The sequence below is a fragment of the Pararge aegeria genome, chromosome 9, assembly GCF_905163445.1.
Source record: "Pararge aegeria chromosome 9, ilParAegt1.1, whole genome shotgun sequence".
In the NCBI taxonomy this organism is placed as follows: Eukaryota; Metazoa; Arthropoda; class Insecta; order Lepidoptera; family Nymphalidae; genus Pararge; species Pararge aegeria.
The window spans coordinates 1247657-1267714 of record NC_053188.1 but is presented as its reverse complement, the minus strand read 5'-3'; positions in this window follow the sequence as shown (position 1 = coordinate 1267714).

Sequence of the window (20058 nt, the reverse complement as noted above, 5' to 3'; positions counted from 1 at the left end):
TTCAACTGTCAAAAGCATAATTGGTCGCACGAAAAGACTGAGGGACAGGTGATAGAGTAGCTTGTAATAGAGGCTGACTTTGCTTAACACGAGAGGAATTTAGATTGTTTTACGATAAATAGAAGTTAACTGTAACTGTTACTTGCATTATAAGTGTCTAGATTTTCTTTTTTTCGACAATCAATACAAGAAATAATTTTACGAGTCATGAATTTCCGTAGGTAGATAATATCTTAGTGAAAAAATATCTAAGTAATTTAATTATTAGAAATATTCATGAAAAAGAGAGAGTAATGTTTTATTTAATTACTATAAATTTTACTTTCATAGTAGACAAACCGAAAAAAATACCATATAAAAATATTATCATTGGCTTTATTAATTACTATTCTTTCATTTACAATTAGAAGTTTCTTTATTTATTTCTTGTTTGCCTACTCTATATACCTACCTACTCTACCAGTCTACATTAACTCGGTAATAAATTTTTACACCTCTGATAAGGTTTATAATATATTATTTTTTAATTAAAGTTATCGTGAATAACATCACCTCGTTATTAATATGATGCATTAAAATAATAATATTTATAAACACTATGGCGCATGTTTTGATTGATACAAGATTTTATTGCCGGCTCCATTTTATGGCAATCAATCATAAAGGCTATAAAATTAACTGGTTAGCGGTTAGATAACCTGTCCCGACTTTGACATAGTTTGGAATTCATTGTTTCGTAAAGAATTGCCGTGCTGTGAAGTTGATACTGCTAACGCCATCTAGTTTGACACAACAGAACTTTATTTGAGCAACCGAGGTTTGCCGAAAGAGTTCCACTTTTACTTTTATTCCTTGCTTAATTTGCGTATATTTTTGTAATTGTTAATTTTACAAAGCTCTTACTTATTTTGATTATCATAATATTATTTATTAAAAAGAAAGTTACGTCTTTTTTGTAAAAGATATGCCTAATTTATTTGATTACATTCTTGTTTCTGATCGAGGTGAAATTTTTCAATAATTATGCATAGTTGCATTTCTTGATAATATAGATACTTATAGTGTTGATCTAATCAGAATAAAATTTATATTTTGCATTTGAAATATGACTTAAACCATAGAAGAAGCCGGCTAAACTCAGCATCAGTTAGTGCTCAAGTTAGTGCTGATGTGTTGGTTTGTACATACAAGTCAACTGACATGAGTATAATGAAATTTTTTTCCATTAAAAGTTTAAAATAAATAAGTAAAATTATTTTAACTTCTCTTCAGTTTTCAAGTAAGCTTTTAATCGACTTAAAAAACACGTGTTATGCTGTAAAAAAGTAGGCTAAACCAAAAGTCTACCTTCTTTTCGTTACATTTTTGTTGCTTATCCTTAATGTTTCTTTTCCTGTACGGCAATAAAGTGTTTCTTCTTCTTCTTATTTACGAGTAGGTATATTATATAACAATATTATTTGATAACATTGAGTTAACATTTTGAAAAGTTTTCTTATGAAGTCGATTTCATTATTATAAAATTACTTTTTCAAAGCAAAAGGTAAAATTTAAAACATAGTTACGAGTACTTGTCAAAATACAAAATTCATTTATTTCAAGTAGGCCTAATATAAGCACTTTTGAAATGTCAAGTATGTCTGTGTACTGTGTAGTGACTCTACCGAAAATTTTCTCGTCAAAAATATTATATCCCCAGTGCCTTATCCTTCTATGGCTTTAGACCACAACATACAACACAGTTTTAACTTCTCCCTTGATTAATTAGTGGTGGTGGTGGGACCTCTAGTGGGAACCGACTACCATAGATTTAAGAGCATACTGAACCCATTCAGTAATTTTTGCATTCATGTCTCATATAACATCCACGGAATGGTGCTAGCTCGCCGACTTTGCTTAGAATATTAGGGGTAAAATAATTACTGCCAACTGCTAAATGGAATGAAGTTACTAACCACCTGTTCGAGGAAGACTACTAAAGTGGAGTGGTTTTTGATGCTTCAATGCCTACTATCTATGTCCATTAAAAAAAAGTGTGTGCGTGTAACTATTACGCGCGATTGAAGAAAAACTTTTATTATTATTTATTGATGAAAGAGTAAAATGTTCCTGGGACTCTGTCATTTCTTTTAATATTCACTATTTAATTGTATATGCTATTTAAAATCCATTAATATCACTTTCACATTGTATAAATAATTTCATCTGTTAAATAGAATAATTGAGAATAGAAAACTGAAGGTTAGATCAGCACATGTCAATCTAACCTTGTATATCATTGAATATTATAGAATTTCGCAATCGTCAGAAAATTTATTAAATAAACAAGTATATTTAGAGATATAAGCTGTTGCTATTCACAATTGATCCGTTGGAAAATATTGGAAATAAATAATCGTAATAGATTATGATATTTGCCACTAGCTAGCGTATAAGTCAAGAAGCGTGGTGCATATGACATATACTTACGACCAATCCAAATTATTATATTTAAATAGCGGAAACTGCACAGACGTCTGAAGTAAGCGTTACTTCCGTCAGAAATAAAATCTGAGTTACTCCCTTGTCGCGCCTAAAGAAGTTTTACTTTAAAAACTTTGAACGGGCCCTACCCAACTTCTGAATCATGAGATTATTAATTGAGATAGTCTATGACCATATTACTGTCCCGTTTGTCTTGTCTTAAAAAAGTTAGAGGAGTGTGCTGGCATTTTAAAGGAGCCGGCATCCTTAGCAATGGGCTATCACCGCTTCTGCAAGGCTAGCATGGGCAGGAGACAATTATATCCCCGGAGAAAGGATAAAAATGTATCTTCTCCTACAGCTTTATCAACTCTCAGAGCATTGGCGCACACGTGTAAATAATATCCAAATAATCCCTATCCCTACTAATATTATGAATGTCAATGTAAGTTTGTTTGTTACGCTTTAACGCAAAAACTAGTAAACCGATCCTCATGAAACTTTATACACATATTCTTGGAAGTGTTAGAAGTAATATAGGATACTTTTTATCCCGAAATTAAGCTCGGTTCCTTTGGGAGATGGTATGAAAGCGTTTAACGATTTTACACCATAACTTCGACATATTATGACCGATTTCAACCATCATTTTTGTACTATAGAGGTTATAATATGTGTTTAATTTTGCCTAAACTGTGGTTGGAGATAGAGGAAAGAACTCCTCAGCGAACAGCAGCAAACCTCTCATTTAAGGCTTAGCGATACTGAATCCTTTAATTTTTTTTAGAACTACTACTAAATTGAATGCCACATCAAAAGACAAAATCCAACGCAGACGAAGTCGCGGGCAACAGCTAGTCTTTATATAATTATTTCTTGTGTGCGTGTGTATGTCACTCAACATCTCCTAGACGGCTGGACCGATTTGAATTAATTTTTCGGTATGCGTTTGGGTGGCATGGTTTAGCTTCACATATCAGCCCGACAGATGGCGCTGGGGTCAGCTAGTATATGTGTAATAGTAAACGGGGGTAAACTTCTCCTATTCCATGTTCCCGTGGATTAGCAGGTGGACACGCTAATTATATTCCTTGTCACGGGATATAATCGGGGATATAATTTTTGTGTCCAGCCTGTGCTAGCCCCGCTGTAGTCCAAATAAAGTTAAATGCCACCGTTTGTCCTTTCAATGCCCCAGTAGTCTCTCACGACTGCCGCTTAACACTTTGACAGCTGAACACACAAAGATTGATGATATACGTCAATGTAATCCGTGCAACGAAATAACCAATTACGATTAGCATAAACACAAGGTGAGGCGAATTAACATATCAACGCTATACATAATGCATGGGGCATGAGAGACCCGAGATCGAATTAGGGGGTTATTCCACCCTTCAGTGAACTAATATCAAATTGTGTTCCTCTTCATATGCAGATTGATTTCTACCTGCGTTTTAGGAACAATATTGAATCCACACTTATAGTAATAATGTGTACCAATAAATAAATTTTGATGTTTCGGTTTGTGATGTTAACATTGCGTAGGTATCATAAAAGTATATACCTTCGTTACTTATATAATAAAAAAAAAAACATATTGTATTTTTGTTCCAGCTTATCTCAAGAATGGATGGGCCACTAACATAACTCATTTATTACAGTCATTTCCATCCCTAGATTGTTAGTATGTTAGAAACATTTTTTTAAGCTTCTAAGTTAATATTGTTAGTTTTTGACGTGACAACGTCTTATAATTCGATGGAGCCGGCTGCACGCACGAAAAAACATGACATATGCGGCGTTACCTCGCTCTGAGGCGTTCCATTCAAGGCTTGAAGTGCAAGCGAGAGCGCGGAACGAGCGAAAAAGAGGCACAGTCGCCCTCCGCGTTCGACATCTGTCTCTCTCCTACTTGAGTGAGCGATGCGTCCGTGTGGACAGCTTCTATACAATAATACATTTACATGTTTTCGGCTAGGATGAAGTGCAGTGAAAAGTGAATGTGGTGTCAATTGTTTATAGCAACGATAATATCTATCAAACAAATAAAATTAAAATTTTGTTTTGAAAAATGCAACCATTCCATCAGTATTTTCTTACGACGTTGTCACGTTCAACTATCGTCAGTAAGCCGACTTTACAGACAACCAATTTTTTTTAAACTGTGATTTAGTAGAGCTTTTTATGACAGACACGTCAGGGAAAGTACTACCATTATTTCTGCTGTTAAGCAGCACTGATTGAAGTATGAAGTGCGTGGTTGACGGTGTCATAACAGGCACATGAGGCTAAACGCCAACTCCTCAGGCTAATGGACATCGGGCGGCACTTTGGACGTGTGGCACCTCGCAAACGCGGGGTACCTTTACTTTATTTATAAGCGATGGTTCCCCACTGATCATCTGGAAGGAAATCTGCTTGGTCCGTCAATTATTTTATATCAATATATGCTTACCTATGTATATATACAAATATATATGTATCTTTATATGCATCACCTACTTCTCTACTTAAGCTGTGTTTTACGCCATTGGTTGCCTGGAAGAGATCGCTATGTAGCGATAAGGCCACCCAATTGTATACTTTGTATAAAAAATATTTATAATTTTTAGTGTATTCCATCTTTTTATAAAAATATATATATCTTTATATATATATTTCTTGTGTGCGTGTGTATGTCACTATACTCCTCCTAGACTGGAGCGATTTTGATAAAGTTTTTTGTGTGAGTTCAAGGGCATTCGAGGATGGTTTAGCTTCACAGTTTGGTCCACTGGAAAATGTTAAAAAAAAAAAAATATCCGCGGTACGAAGTTCGCCGGGACAGCTAGTACTTATATATAATCTTTCAATATTTACACACGCTACTTCTTTGACTAACATTTTAAGAGTACATTACATACAAAATTTACTAATCTATCCATAAAGGGGTACCTCTGAAAGTGTGTTTGAGAAAATATTACGTTGTTATTACGAATAGAACGCAGACAAAGTCGCGGGGAGCTGGTATTTGATATTTTAAAAACCTTTTTAGCCCGCTTTGATCGTATTAGGGTTGAATATAGGGTCATTTAAACCTTGTGTAAGGTTTATTATAACCCTCAAATGAAGTGTGCGGTCTTTTGTGCCACCACTGAGTTAACACGACAGGATACATCGGGCTACAATGAGCGATGGAATCAGTGAGTGATGGGGTCCGATGATAAAAGCGTTACTCTGTGGAATATTTAAGTTGGCTATTGTTGAATGAACGTTGTTGGTATACAATGGACTTATAATACGACAATTTCCCGTTGAATTGTGTTTGGGATTAGCTGCATTACATTTTTACCCACGATGTGTGTTTGAGTTTGTTACCAGTTTTCTGAATAACTAATGGAATTATTTTAGTGAGGCTTTTGTATAGCATACTTATCATTACCGGTATGTAATGTAACATTACAGGCCAGTGAACAGTGAACGATTTTTCCTCCAATCCGCACTAGGCCAGCGTGGTGGACTACAGCCTTAACTTTTCTCATTAGGAGGATACCCGTGCCCTTTAGTGGGTCGGTAATGGATAGATATGATGATGACGATGACACGGTTTCTGTATATTCCTAATTCTGTGACTTCTTATTTATATTTCGAAAGATTAAAAGACTAGTTTAACACAAAACGATTGTTATCGAAATTCTGTAACTTGTTAGATGAAGACAGTGAGTAATTGGGTTAAAGTAATCAAGTGTCTAAGATCGCAGCGATTGCTGTTACAGCTATGATGAATTAAATCGCGATAGCGACTGGCTGGATATATAGACGTTAGTTGAGGTGTGCTTTGTAGGGTTATAGTATTTAGTAGTAAAGTATCGACCATAAAGCATAGGTGTGAATTATTGGTCGAACCAGGTTGCTCTTCTAATAATTTTAAATGACAATGTAAGATGGTGATAACAGCATAAAATACCCGGCTAAGTTTGTTGTGGGCTTCTTCTTAGACCAGGACGCGTTTGGAACCCTCGTATTTTTAGTTTTAAGCTTAAGAATATGGTTATCGCCACTACCATGTACTTCTCATGTAATGATTTTATACGCTTACCTACTTGCTTTTAACAATTGTAAAGTCAACATCTCCTGAGGTTGCGCCGTGCCTAGATAGAACATTGCCATAGATCTTAAACAGACGGTGTAGAGTATATAGATTGAAGAAAATAGAAATGGCACCATACAGATTATCTTGCTTTTCGAGGAGTATAGCAAATTAAGCTTAATTTTCATAATACTTGCTTGATCCATATATATTTCCTGTTTAAATAAGGTATGAATATTATATATTTTTAGGTTATAGTACCTACGGAGCCTCGTTTACCTACACTGTCCGCCATTTTTTTCCTGTATACTTAACCTGTATTAATCAGTATGCTTAACCTGTTAATAAAACACAAACAAACTGACAGGTAAAAAAATATTATGGAGGATTAATTTTGAGTTCATCAACTAAAGGATTGCAAGTCAAAGCGATGTAGGTATATTTCGTAACCCTAATTAGTGATAATTTAGAAGATTTCGCCTCTCAATGTAATATTTATTCGTATTGATTTTACTAGCTGAAAAAAAATTTTGTAGCCAAAATGTTTAAAGCCACTTTAATTCGGGTTGGTGATTTTTAACGAATTTAATAATTTTAGTGACTATATCTGGCAGCCACGGCTTTACGTGTTCTAGGCACAGGAGTGTTCAAAAGCAAACATTCCAAAGATGATACTGATTAGTTAGTATTAACTCACAATACAGTATAGCTAATGATTATAAAGAATACAGGAAAAATTTCTTTTAATTCAGTTTTGAGAACTGATACCACGCTAATTAAGGTGGGTATATGTAAAAGCCAGTTTTATGAAAATAAAATTACTTAATTACTGTATGACAATAATATCAGGTGTCGTTCCACTTATTAGCGTAGATGGAGAAGACAATACAGTTATTTAGAATTAAATTACCCACCATAACAATGGCCCGATGCTAATAGCCGTGAATTAATGTGAATTAACGCGAAAGAAATAAGGTGAAACTTAATGACATGTGACAATTGCCACGGCATCGATAGGGGACGAATTACAAGGCTTGGTGGATGGTACAAGTCATAGAAAAGTGATGATTCGCTCATAGCATGTGTTAACACTCAGATTAACGTCGAAACTCCAACCGACTCGAGGCTCCTCGGGTCGACGTCTCCCACTCTCCCCCCGATGTCGTCGGGCCCTGGGGCTCTTCTCAGGGCGAGCTTTCGCGCTCGCCCCACTCCCGCGGTTACGCCGTAGCTACCACTCAGGTGGTTATCGGCAAGTGTCCATCCAAAAATCGACCAAAAATATCATATATATGGCCATTAGCGATTTAGCAAACGTATGGCTGCCCGCACACAGACAATGTTCATCGTCATCATCATATCAACCAATTACCGGCCCACTAAATTGCACCGGTCTTACACCTTTGAGAACATTATGGAGAACTCTCAGACTTGCAGGTTACATTCACCGTTGAATCAAGCGATATTTTAATTGCTTGAATAAATATTACTGCCAAATATTGTTATTGTTTTTTAACATAACTTTAATTCTTCAATACGCCCTTCAATATTGCACACGAACAATATGCAGAATATTAAATAATATTGACGTATGTGCGGGCAGCTACTCGTAGCAGTGAGTTGTAACTCTACGGTAATCGCATAGGTATATTGCGATTTTGAAGCTATGCTGCTTTGTTAATGTACCTGGCGGTCTCAGCAGAGGTCGTCCTGCCCAAATAGCAGCGTCACATTTAATATGATGTTTTCATCATATTCAATTGGGTTAACTCGTAAGCGGACACCCGGGCTCGCTGTGAAGCTGTATTATGTTGTCTACACACTGCTGATTTATGAACATATTCTTGTAGTCGTATTTAAAAGAAAAGGTCCTCGTATATACATCGAAGATCTGAGCAATAAACTAAAAGAAAATTAATAGAGAGGTACGTAAGAGCTTTAATATCCAGCTGTCTATATTCCGCTGCTGGATTTTCTTTATTGTAAACTAAGAAGACAAAGATATAAAACTTGTGCTCAAAAAATATATTACTTTTATGTTAAGGAAAATTGCGACGACCGACTTTGACGGCTTATTGGCGCGGTGGGCATTAATAGTAATGCCCGTGTGTTGAAAATGAATGTTTTTCAGTGTCTGGGCGTCTGTATATTATTAGTATTTATGTATATTACATATTATTCTTAAAAATATTCATCAGCATATCAGCCAGAGTTGAAAATAAGTTAGAATCATCACCTGGGATAAATGAAAACAGTATGTTTACACATATGCTCAAGCCTGGTTGATTAAAATATAATTTGACTTTGATAAACGTACCTACCTAATCAGTTAAGAAATAGGCAAGTAATTTATTACACCTTAAAACTCTCTTATAACTTGGGCTGTTGGTATAAACAATACAAGATAAATTACTTACGACTTCTGACATATGTTTGAAGGTAAATGCTATTATAAAGCATTTAATACAATTTGCAACTGTATTGTAATTTTTTGACAAACTCAATCGTTACAAACACATTAAGCAACTGTACTTTATTGTTATTATTTCATTCATTCGCTTTGTTATTTGTAACCTAGTTTTTTAAAAGTAGGTACTGACTGTTTCCATAAAGTGAACAAGTTAACTTTTTTTTTCATATATTAATAGCGGGCAAACGAGCAGGTTGGTCACCTGATGTTAAGTGATCCCCGCCGCCTGCATCACCAGAGGAGCCACCGATGCGTTGCCGGCTTTTAAGATTTTTTTTTATCCGCCCCTTGAATAACCCTAGATGGTATTTTTGAGGAAACACATCAGATGGGAGATTGTTCCATATTTTACAAGTGCGCGGTAGAAATGATCTGGTATTTCGAATAGTAGAAGAATACCAGGCATCCAGATGATGATCGATTAGTCGATAGAACACACAAAGGGAGCTAACATATCTTCGGTGCCCCAGGGACTCCAAACTGCAAGTAAATTTCGGATTGTCAACAAGTCGTACAGCCCGCTTTTGTATCCGATCAAATGGAAGGAGTTGGTAAACTTAGGAGTTGTGAGAAAATTTAACTAGGAAGTTAAAATGTTTTTTATTGCAGAGGGCCGGGCGTAGTGTAGTGATCCGCTAGAAATGGGGATCTTCTTATCAAATCCTTCCTTCCCAGCTTCCTTCCTATCAGGACCGCAGCGAAGTCTCACGACAAAACTTCTAAGAACTACCTAGAAGAGCACGTCAAGCTGTCACGGTGATTATCGCTAATATAGCACATATTAACTCTCAATATACCAGCGTGTTGGCTCTAAAACCTAAATGTCCAATGAGACAGAAAGTCTGTGTCAGTGCTTTTGGCTTTCAATAATATATTTTTTATTTATACTCTTTGTTTCAAACAACTACAATTTAAAAAAAAGAGATGCTGTTTTAGAGATTTCCATGTTGGAAAGCTCTAAAACAGCATTAGAATACAAAGGTGATCTTATCGTTTAATAGCGCGATTAAGAAAACACGAGAAAAACAGCCAGTGCGTAGTTGAAAATTGTACTTTAAAATAACTACATGCTAAAGCATAAACTAGAATACACAAATAAAATAATAACTAATTGAAAAAATAAAAAAAAAACACTTTATACTTACTTCAACGTGATAGCTTAGTGGGAAGTGCTTCGGCCTCCGTTTCTGGAGGACGGAGTTCGATCCCTGGCACGCACATCTAGCTTTACGGAGTTATGTGCGTTTTAATTTAAACAATTAAAAAATCACTTACTGGGAAACATTCTGAGGAAACCTGCATGTCTGAGAGTTCTCCAAAACGTTCCGCACTTGGTCAGCAAGGTGGGGGGTGACGTCCCAAACCCTTCCCATTTTGAGAGGAGCCCCGTCCTCCGTAGTGGACCGGGAACGGGATGACTTTAACAATAAGGTTGACAATCCAGACACACTTAGCAAATGCTCGTTAGCTGTGCGAGTGCCTTGTAAAACGGTACGAACTTGCAGGGAAAGATTACCACTATTTCTCGATTTGTTACGTAGGCACTATGCTCGAAATGCTCCAACATATCGCGCGCTCTCATTTCTTGATAATATGATTGCTCAGCACCAACAAATTGATTATTTAATATAAGTTTAGCTAAGTTCCTAAATTATATTCAGACAAATGAACTAATATTTTGGTAATGTACATCTGTAACTGACTTAGTATACGTTTTGGCTAGCTGTAAGTATACTAAAGATATACATAAATAAATAAATAAACATACCATTGGTACTTATTTAATATATAACAGTTTGTTTAAACATCCCATCCTACTAATATTAAAAATGAGAAAATTTGTAAAGATGGATGGGTAGATGTTTGTTCCTCTTCTCGCAAGAACTACTGAAAGAATTTGACTGAATTCTAAAATGAGGATAAATTATACGCTGAATGAACACATGAGCTATTTTTTATCCCGGGAAAATGTACGATTCCCACAGGATCCATGAAAAAATAAAAAACCAAATACACCAGCTAGTAGCTGATATAACAGTTAAATAGCTAAATAAATTATACTCGAAGAATAATTATGCAAGAGACGCAATTTCAGTACACCATAATGTTAGTATTTATACAAGTACGTTGACAAAGTTTTGATATAATAAAAAAGCAATTAAGCCTATTCAATTTGCAAACAAAGGTGATTATTACGTGCTGCATTGTGTTTCTTGTAGGTACATGACAACCTAATGACGCGGTCCGACATAACTAAATAATAAGAGCATTGCCATGTAAACCTTGAATGTTTGTTTGTAGCAATTAGATATACCAAGGCTTCATAAGGTCGTGAGGTGACCTGTGGCAAATAAGCGACTTAATAAAGCATAAACTAATACAGTCCAAAGTTTAGTTTGTTTGATTTAGCATTACCAATTGACAAACGTATTAAATACCTACCACTAGAAATATGTTTTAATTTTTTATAACTCATGTTTTTTACTGAATGATAATTATATAAACAAATTTAATCAAACGCACAATTTATTGATGTTTGATGCTACAATGCACCAAAAATGTTATCAACATTTGATTCATTAATAGCGATGCTTAGCGTGGAAAAACAACTTCTTATATTTAAATCAGCTACATCAACCCATCTACAAAGTTAAAGCGAATTTGAATGTATCCAAGAAAAAACATCGTAAAATAGAGCAAATAAAAGTATGTAGTTTAGTTAATTTAATTGCTAATTAATTTTAACACCTTTAGTGGTTGAGGCCTTGTATAATTTAAAGCATTATTTTAATTTTAGGCCGTCTTGTCGTTTTATAAGAGTTGACTATTATTATACAATTTCGTATGCCTTCCGACCCTGCTCAATTATAATCCACTTTCCAAAAATTGAGGAGTTTTGAAATTCTTATAGCTTTTAAGCTTTTACTATCTTGACTGCTTCTACTTGTAGCACTAGTGTGGGAGTAGCATAACTAAAACCGCCAGTCTGTTATTGTGCCGTGACATTTGCTATCAACCAATTATAATTTTAATGCTATTTTAATGCCACATTGTTTCTTTAAATCTATTTCGCCACAATTGCTGTTTGGAACGATCGCTGAAGGTAAAACAAAGCACATTCAAAATAATATATTTAATGGAATGCCTGCCATTGTATTGATGTTTTGTGTTTTTGAATACAGATCCTAAAACGGGTTTTTTTTTATAATTGACAAAGCAGATGATCCACCCAATGGGAAAAAAAAATAGTTGGAAACCATCGCCTATAATAGAGCAAACTTCACAGAGCACGCAAGGAACTCGACCTACAAACTGAGACCCCAGTGTCTACCATCCTGAGGCGGAGGCGATAAGCCTCACGTGTCCAAATTTAACCGGCATCCATGCCCTTCGACCGGAAAATAGTAATGCGGCTTGGCGGCAGATACTCGTATAACCATAGCTGTAGTACTTCCCCAGACGAGCTCTTTCACAAAAAGCTTTACTACTACTAATATTAAACAAGTTTGACAGTTTTGTATGTCAGATTATGTATATTTATATTACAGCATAGGTCAGTGAATATCAACGCCCGGACAAAGTCACACCAATAACTAATCTGTGTTACACAAAAATACTTTTATCATCCAGCATCAAAGTTCTTGAATTACAGTAAAAAAACCAGTAAATTTCATTCTAAAATAATTTAATCGCTCTGACAGCAAAAAACTCAAATAATTTAACTCTGTTACTTGTAGTTCTCAAACGTTTGTATTAACGTCAACCTTCAAAAGAACGAATTCAAAGACTGCAATTTCCACGTCTCCCATTTCACGCGACAAAGATTAATGCAGCAATAGAGGCAGCACAATTTGAACTGTAGCTCCCAACCTCACAGGATACAATATTTTACGTTGACAGACATTACAGCGCTTATACGAGCATTTATTCTTTGTGTCCCGTATTTTATTCGCTTTATGACGGTCTCTGACAAATGTTACACTGTGGCTTAGTTCCTAAAGTTTAAAGGACTTTAAGCTTTATGCCAAAGAGCTAGAGTTGCTATACGAGTTTCGAGGTTGTAATGTATTTTTGTACGGGTATAATAGTCGTGAATGCCGGTTGTATGTTTGTTAGTATTTTATTTCTGAACGTTCTCGCGTCATAAAATAATGGCGTAATGCAGTGTCGTAAATCAATTTTCTTTTTGAACTATGACTGTTATAATGAAAGTCGGTAGTCCGATTAGTATGTTTTTTGTAGCGTGATACAACTACCCGTGTTGGTTTTGGAAGTAGATTTTTATTGTTATTGTAACAGTAATTTATTGGCTCCGGTTTTTTGAAATTATGTTTTGTATTTATTATGATCGTCACAGTATTAGCTGTTAGTTATTTATCACTTTATTTTACTTATAGTTTTAAGCTTTTTATTTATAAAGTCTTGTGTACTTACTTGTTTTGATGCAATCGATGTTATAACAGCATTTTTTGTCGACCAACAATCTTTTGCGCGATCGATTAGTATTCAGACAAAAAATATACCACCAGACCATTTTCTAAATGAATAGACGTTTTTATTTGAACGAACAGAATTAAAATTAAAACAGTGATATAATCAATGCATAAATATAAGTAAATATTCTAATCGACCATTCTATGTATGTAGATATAATATAATTATTTGTATTTAACTTAATTGTACCACCGGTTGCACTATCCCGTTTTCCCTAACCTAATTCTCTACCATAAAGGGTTGTCTGGAGGAGATCACTTTGAGCGATAAGACCGCCAGTGCGCATCATATATATATATATTTTTATTGTTTTATTATTTCTTGTTTTCGCTTTTAATTTGTACAATAAAGACTTTATCTATCTATCTATCTGAGTCTCAGATTTTACACTTGTATGACAAACTACGAGTAGCTATTGCCCTCGACATCATTGACGTTCTTAAAGCAAGTGGTTTTATAAAAAAAAATATTAAAAAGAACTATTTGATTTAAAAGTTTTGCATCGGTGTAGAATGTAATTCCTAAACTGGTGATAACTTCTACATTAAATGTCCGATTGGAATAAATTAAAAAACATTTAACTGCTATATAAATGACCTTGATGATAAAAATATTTATTTAAATACGAATGAATATTGCGATACTAATGTAGGACACTTTTGTTTCTAACGGCGACCTAACAACATGTTAGAACATAAAAGCTGTTATTGCAACTTAACTACGATGGTTAGATATTTTCCCTTGGAAACTTTTTTGTAGACAATAATGAGTAATTTATTCATGAAGTACATAATTCATATGTATCATCAATAGTTTTCTCAGCGCACGCCACGTAATGAATTATAAATGCAAAACTTTGCTACTTTTGGTTACATTATTGCAACTTTTTTTAAGGGTTTCTATTTTTTTTTTAACAAATTATAGCAAATGCTATTTCGTGATAGTTTAACTTTCTTTTGGCAAAGAAGTGATCAAATTCAGTGCAGAACTTTCGGATCCTATAGGGTACAAACAAACAAACAAATAACAAAGAATCTTTTCTCTTTATTATACTAGATATAATAGTAATAACTAAGCAGGCAAGTACTTATGACCGTAGCTTGAACTATAATATTTAATATAGCAAATGTTGACAAAAGAAAAAGTACCAAGCAAACATAAGTGTGAGAGACTTTCAAACGTGGAAACAAGGAAAACACCTTCATAAGTAGAAGTAGAATTAATAATTTACCAGCACCAGGACGATGATGGCGAACCGTAGACAGTGGGTAATAGCGAAAATACAAGCAAAGAGCAAACTGTGGTACAGCCTGTCGGTGTCTCATTACATATTAACGCCTGGGGGTCGGCTGAATTGAAAACCGGCTTTGGTGTACTCATGGTGTGAATCCAGAGATATTTACTTAAAAATAGAGTGGGTATTGTGTAAAGGCTTTAAATACATAAGGCTAGTTAAAAAGGGGTATTGAACCAATGGGGTACTTTAAATTTGAGAACAATTTCATTTGCTCATTGTATTAATACTAATTTAATTATTATATTATTTCTGTTGTTGCCTTATTTACATTTTGAGATAGCAGAAAATGGTGCGAATTCTTTTGTACACAAATTTTTGGAATAAAGTAAATTAATAATTCTAGAAATAGTGCCGTCTTTTTTTACATTATATCCCCTGGATAAGGACAGCACTATTTTTTATTTTGATAGTACTAAATTTATATATTGTAAAAAATGTGAAACACATTTATTACAGTGAGGTTACTATACAATTGTCTAATTTCTTAGTTGCAACCGGCTTCACTCATCTCTCGCCAGATAAAATGATGATTATATTGTAAGTTTTTGATGTTAAAAAACAGTACTTGCTGAGCTTTTTGCCATCTTCGGTAGTATCTGCTTTCCAAATCAGTAGGAGAATCATTTTAAACATTCTGTCTTAACGTTTTAAAATTACGCCCTGTTACTCATGAGTACATGACGTTTTAAATTTGAGAATTGGCGCAAATATTTTGTGTGTTCTTAAAGAAAAAAGCTTCCAAATGGCATCATTTACACAGCTTATGCATTTCGTTATTTGTCCTCTCTATCACTAACACACTCTTTTTGTGCTCTTTGTCTGGACCGTAATCAAGCAACCGTTCGTGACATTCGTATTCTTTTTGTTGACAGTTTAAACTTTAAAGCTATTGTTCGTTCGGCTTGGGGTTAGATTTTATCTTAACTTCTTTTCACCACAAGTTTCTTTTATACGTATTTGATAAAATAATAGCGTAATCCTGTTCAATACAGGTCTTTAACAAAACGAGAACTCAAAAGTAAAGTACCGTCGTGGCATTGCGAAAAAATGTAGTAAAAGTTTGATTCTGATCTGTGGACTAAATATTCTTTGCGCTATTTATATTATGTTCTTTCTTTCTTCGTTTATAAAATAAAGTGTCTGGCACACATCATATCGGATTTGGCAATAATCTTTAAGATTATATGTAGGTACGAAACCAAAGCACATGATTTAAAAATTGTTGTCTGTCTAATTCATAAAATTTTGTTTCCGAAACAATGATTAAGTAAATGACATCGTAGAAAAAAAAGTACTTTCAGAGCCATGATCGTATTACTTTATTGATGGAGATTCACAGTGATAACTATGTGATGTCGAAAACTTGCAAACTAGTGAAAAAGGGTGTTATAATATGGCGGTGCTTGCCTTAGCGAATGAACTTGGGTCCTCGGGATCTTTTGTAGTCGCCCTTTTTTTAGTCTGTCCCTTGCGAGTTAGCTCATCAGCTAGATCGTTGCACTGTATTTCAAAATCATTAAGTATCCATAGAAAAAAAAATCAAATGGAAGCGGTGCTAGCGCATTGGATAGGGGCTCAACTTCGTTTTCGGGGAACCAGGTTTTAATCCCACTTTTCTTAGTTATTTGCGTTTTAAGTAATTGAAACGTCGGTTGCTACAGCGGCAAAGGAAAATATTTTGAAGAAACCTGCATACCTGAGAGGTTTACATTATGTTCTCAAAGGTGTGTGGAGTCCACCGATCCGCCCCGGGCCAGCGTGGTGGACTATGGCCACATTCTCATGGGAGGAGACCCGTGCTCTGCAGTGGGCCAGTATTTAAGTAAGGTTGTAAGGTGTATTTTATTTTCTTTGGCTAATCGTAAGCATTCCAGGGAAACTTCTTTTGTGACTGTTTGAATCCAGAGATTCGTCGTATCGCAATCATCCGTATCTTTTTTCCAGTTCTGATCTAGAATCCGTGTCGTTACACTTGTATCTTTTGCATACCAGTTAATGCATTTGTACCTGAAATAGTCAAAGCGTTGCTTAATAGAGTACCTTCAATTTAACTGGTACGTTTCAAATGTAAAGCTGATCAAATTAAAAGCACAAGCACGAACATATGTGGCTTTGTATATAGCACAGGTCTGATCATAAATCTTCATCGCGTTCCGATGACACGCCGCGACACGTCTCGCTACCGCGCTTCCAAAATCCACTTACTTCATTTATGTCCTATCTCATTCACATGAAACATACCAATTTTGAACTTTGCGTTCAAACTCTCAACGTGGAATTTAGACTGTCTCTATTCTGTGATACTTGTCGCACTCCATGATTTCTATAATTCCTCAAACAGGATGATGTTCAAGCAATTTAGAATCTAATCTACCGGCGATAAAGTTGAACTTAAATACAGCAACGGAATGTGGAACTTTATTCTTTTGGTTAGATTTATAGGGGTGTAAATCAAGAAGGTTATTTGACACAAGAGATGTTCCAAGCTGGTTTCAGTCTAATGATATTGTGGTAAGGTTCAATTTGGAACAGTGTTAAGAAAGCATCACGGCAACAACATTATCCCCGTGACAAGTAACGTCAGGCTGTCGATCAATATAATATATGTGCCGCACTGTCAGCTGTCTTAACGCATGAATGATTCACTTCGTGATAAATTTTAGCTTATGATTACCTTTCAGACATGCGTCAGTACGTATGTTTACGTAATTACAGCCTATGACGTTTTATAAATAGACGGAGCATCGACCAACTTTTTATTATCTTTATCAGCCTTGTTATTAATAGCTCACTTGTTAACAAAGGGCTTTTCACGCAAAGAAGAGAAGTTTGCATCATTTATATACAGTATGCTCTATTATAAGCTGACGCGAGGACGATATGACGAGAGAAAACCATTCAATAGTCCGTTCACATATTTGATCTGGTCTGCCTTTTTTCAGCGTTCCAGTGACAATAAAAATTGAAGTAGAAGTAATCGCCTCAGGTGTTCTGTTTTAATTTACTGAGATGGTGATAACAAAAAAAATACCCGGCTAAGTTCGTTGTGGGCTCTTCTTAGACCAGGGTGCGTTCTTATACCTAGTAGCTTTAGGTTTAAGTTGGCGAACGAAGTTATCACCATCTCATTACAATTGTGTAAACATATATGTGTGAACGATTCATAAGTGCCTGTGATACGCCTACATGAATAGGTAAATTTTGAATTTCAATTGAGCTTAATTAAACGCACCATGCTTTTTCTGTGGATTTCAAGCTTTAGTGACCACACCAACGATGGTCGAGCATTGAGTGATGGAGGAAATTTCAATGTCAATTAGTGTAAGTCTCCGGAGTTGATCAATTATCTAGTCGCAAACTAGGTCGATGTTGCATAACCAACGCTATTGATTTTTTACACCGTCAAAATTATCCTACATTTATGGACCTGTTTATAAAATTTAGCGGTCAGAAAGCAAAAAAAATTACAGCTACTATAGTATACATTTGAAGTTGAGCTTATTGTGACAGAGATCGTCCAGGAAAGTATTACAACCATGCTTTTTTGCATCTAAGCAGCACTGTTGCAATGCTTTCAGTCTTTCGGTACATGAGGCTTAACACAGATATCTCAGGTTGATACACATAGGGTGGTCCAGTACAAGAACTGTTCCCAGCACGCCTTAAAAGTTTCGGGCAGATACCATATTTCAATATAGCTAATGCAGTGTGTCGGTGACGCATCTATACTTATAAAACATCTAAAAGCCTCTATGTTTGAAGGCTTTCAGACTGTTTTATGATGAAACGGCGAACGGAAGCGAGAGCGCTCATTATTTTGACGTCCACACGTCGGGTCCAAGTATTTTGTGAATGAGTATGATTTACGAGCGTAATGTCCGTGGGCGTGATAAATCGAATTTATGTTACAGCTTTTGATATTAAATGCGATCGTTAATAAGCGAATGTAGACATCCATTTTGTCATACACCTCGTTAGCGGGCGCGACGTCTGCAGAAGTCTCTTTTGTATGGAGTATTAATTGCATTATGTCATCCAATTTATTTAATTTATTTACCTGTCACAATGTGTTGCCGTTATTATTTGTGACTTACAAGAGCGTGACAGCTTGTTATTGTGTTTTTATTGACTTATTCACCCATATTGCGCCTATGCTACGTGCAAGTTTGCGTCCCCCGTGTGGTCAATCAAAATTAAAGATTAATTTATTTCAAGTTTATTTTATTTATTTATTTTATTTATTTATTTTTATTAGTATTTCTAGTTTAAAAGTTATTTTGTTTGAAAAGAGCCGGCAAAATAATAATTTTATAGTTTAACAATCTTTAGAATTTTTCTATCTTGTGAGAGCGGAGTGGCCTTGCCGTTAAGCAATTCATCAATAATGTGGTAACCACGATTGATTAACTGCGTTTTAATATATTGTTCAAACTTAAGTTAAGGTAGATCTAATATATCCTTCGCTTTATAACGTTATAAAATCATACAGGATCCCCACAAACGATCGAAAGACGCACCAATTTTTTATAGTTATAACATTGACAGACTTGGTGGTTAGGACATCCATCGCCTATAAACAGAGCAGCAGTTTGCAGGGCATGCAAGGACAACATTCTATAAAGTGCAGCACTGTGTCCATCAATCTTAGGCGTAGGTGTTAAACCTCATGTGCCTGTAATGACACCGGCAACCACACCCTTTACACTGAAGCATAGTAATGCTGCGTAGCAGCAGAAATAAGCGTGGCGATAGTAATTCCCAGGAAGAGCTTTCTCACAAAAAGCATCTTGTTAAGATGGACTTAGGTTGGACGCGTATATTTGGCAAAAGATTTTAATAATAATAATAATAATAATAATAATAATTTATTTCAGGCTTTACCCATAAAATTTAAGATCAGTTACGACATAAAATTAAATGGAATTAAAATAAATACATGTCAAAAGTAAATAAAAATAAATTAAAAAAAAAAAAAAACTAAATTAAATCCAATCCAAATAAACCAATTCAAAAATCAAATTTAAATAAAAAGAAGAATTTAACCTTACATCTATCTATTCAGAACCGTTTTAAAACCTCTCCACGAACAGCCCTATCATAATTTCATATTTAATACACGATCTTGTCTCGTTAATAAGGCAAATGAAGCATGAATTTTTAATAAAGATAATCGAGGTTCATCCGCCATGTATCAGTTTTAATTACCAAAGCTTGGCAGAGGTGTTTAGTGATGTTCTATCAATGTATATCGATAAAATGTGA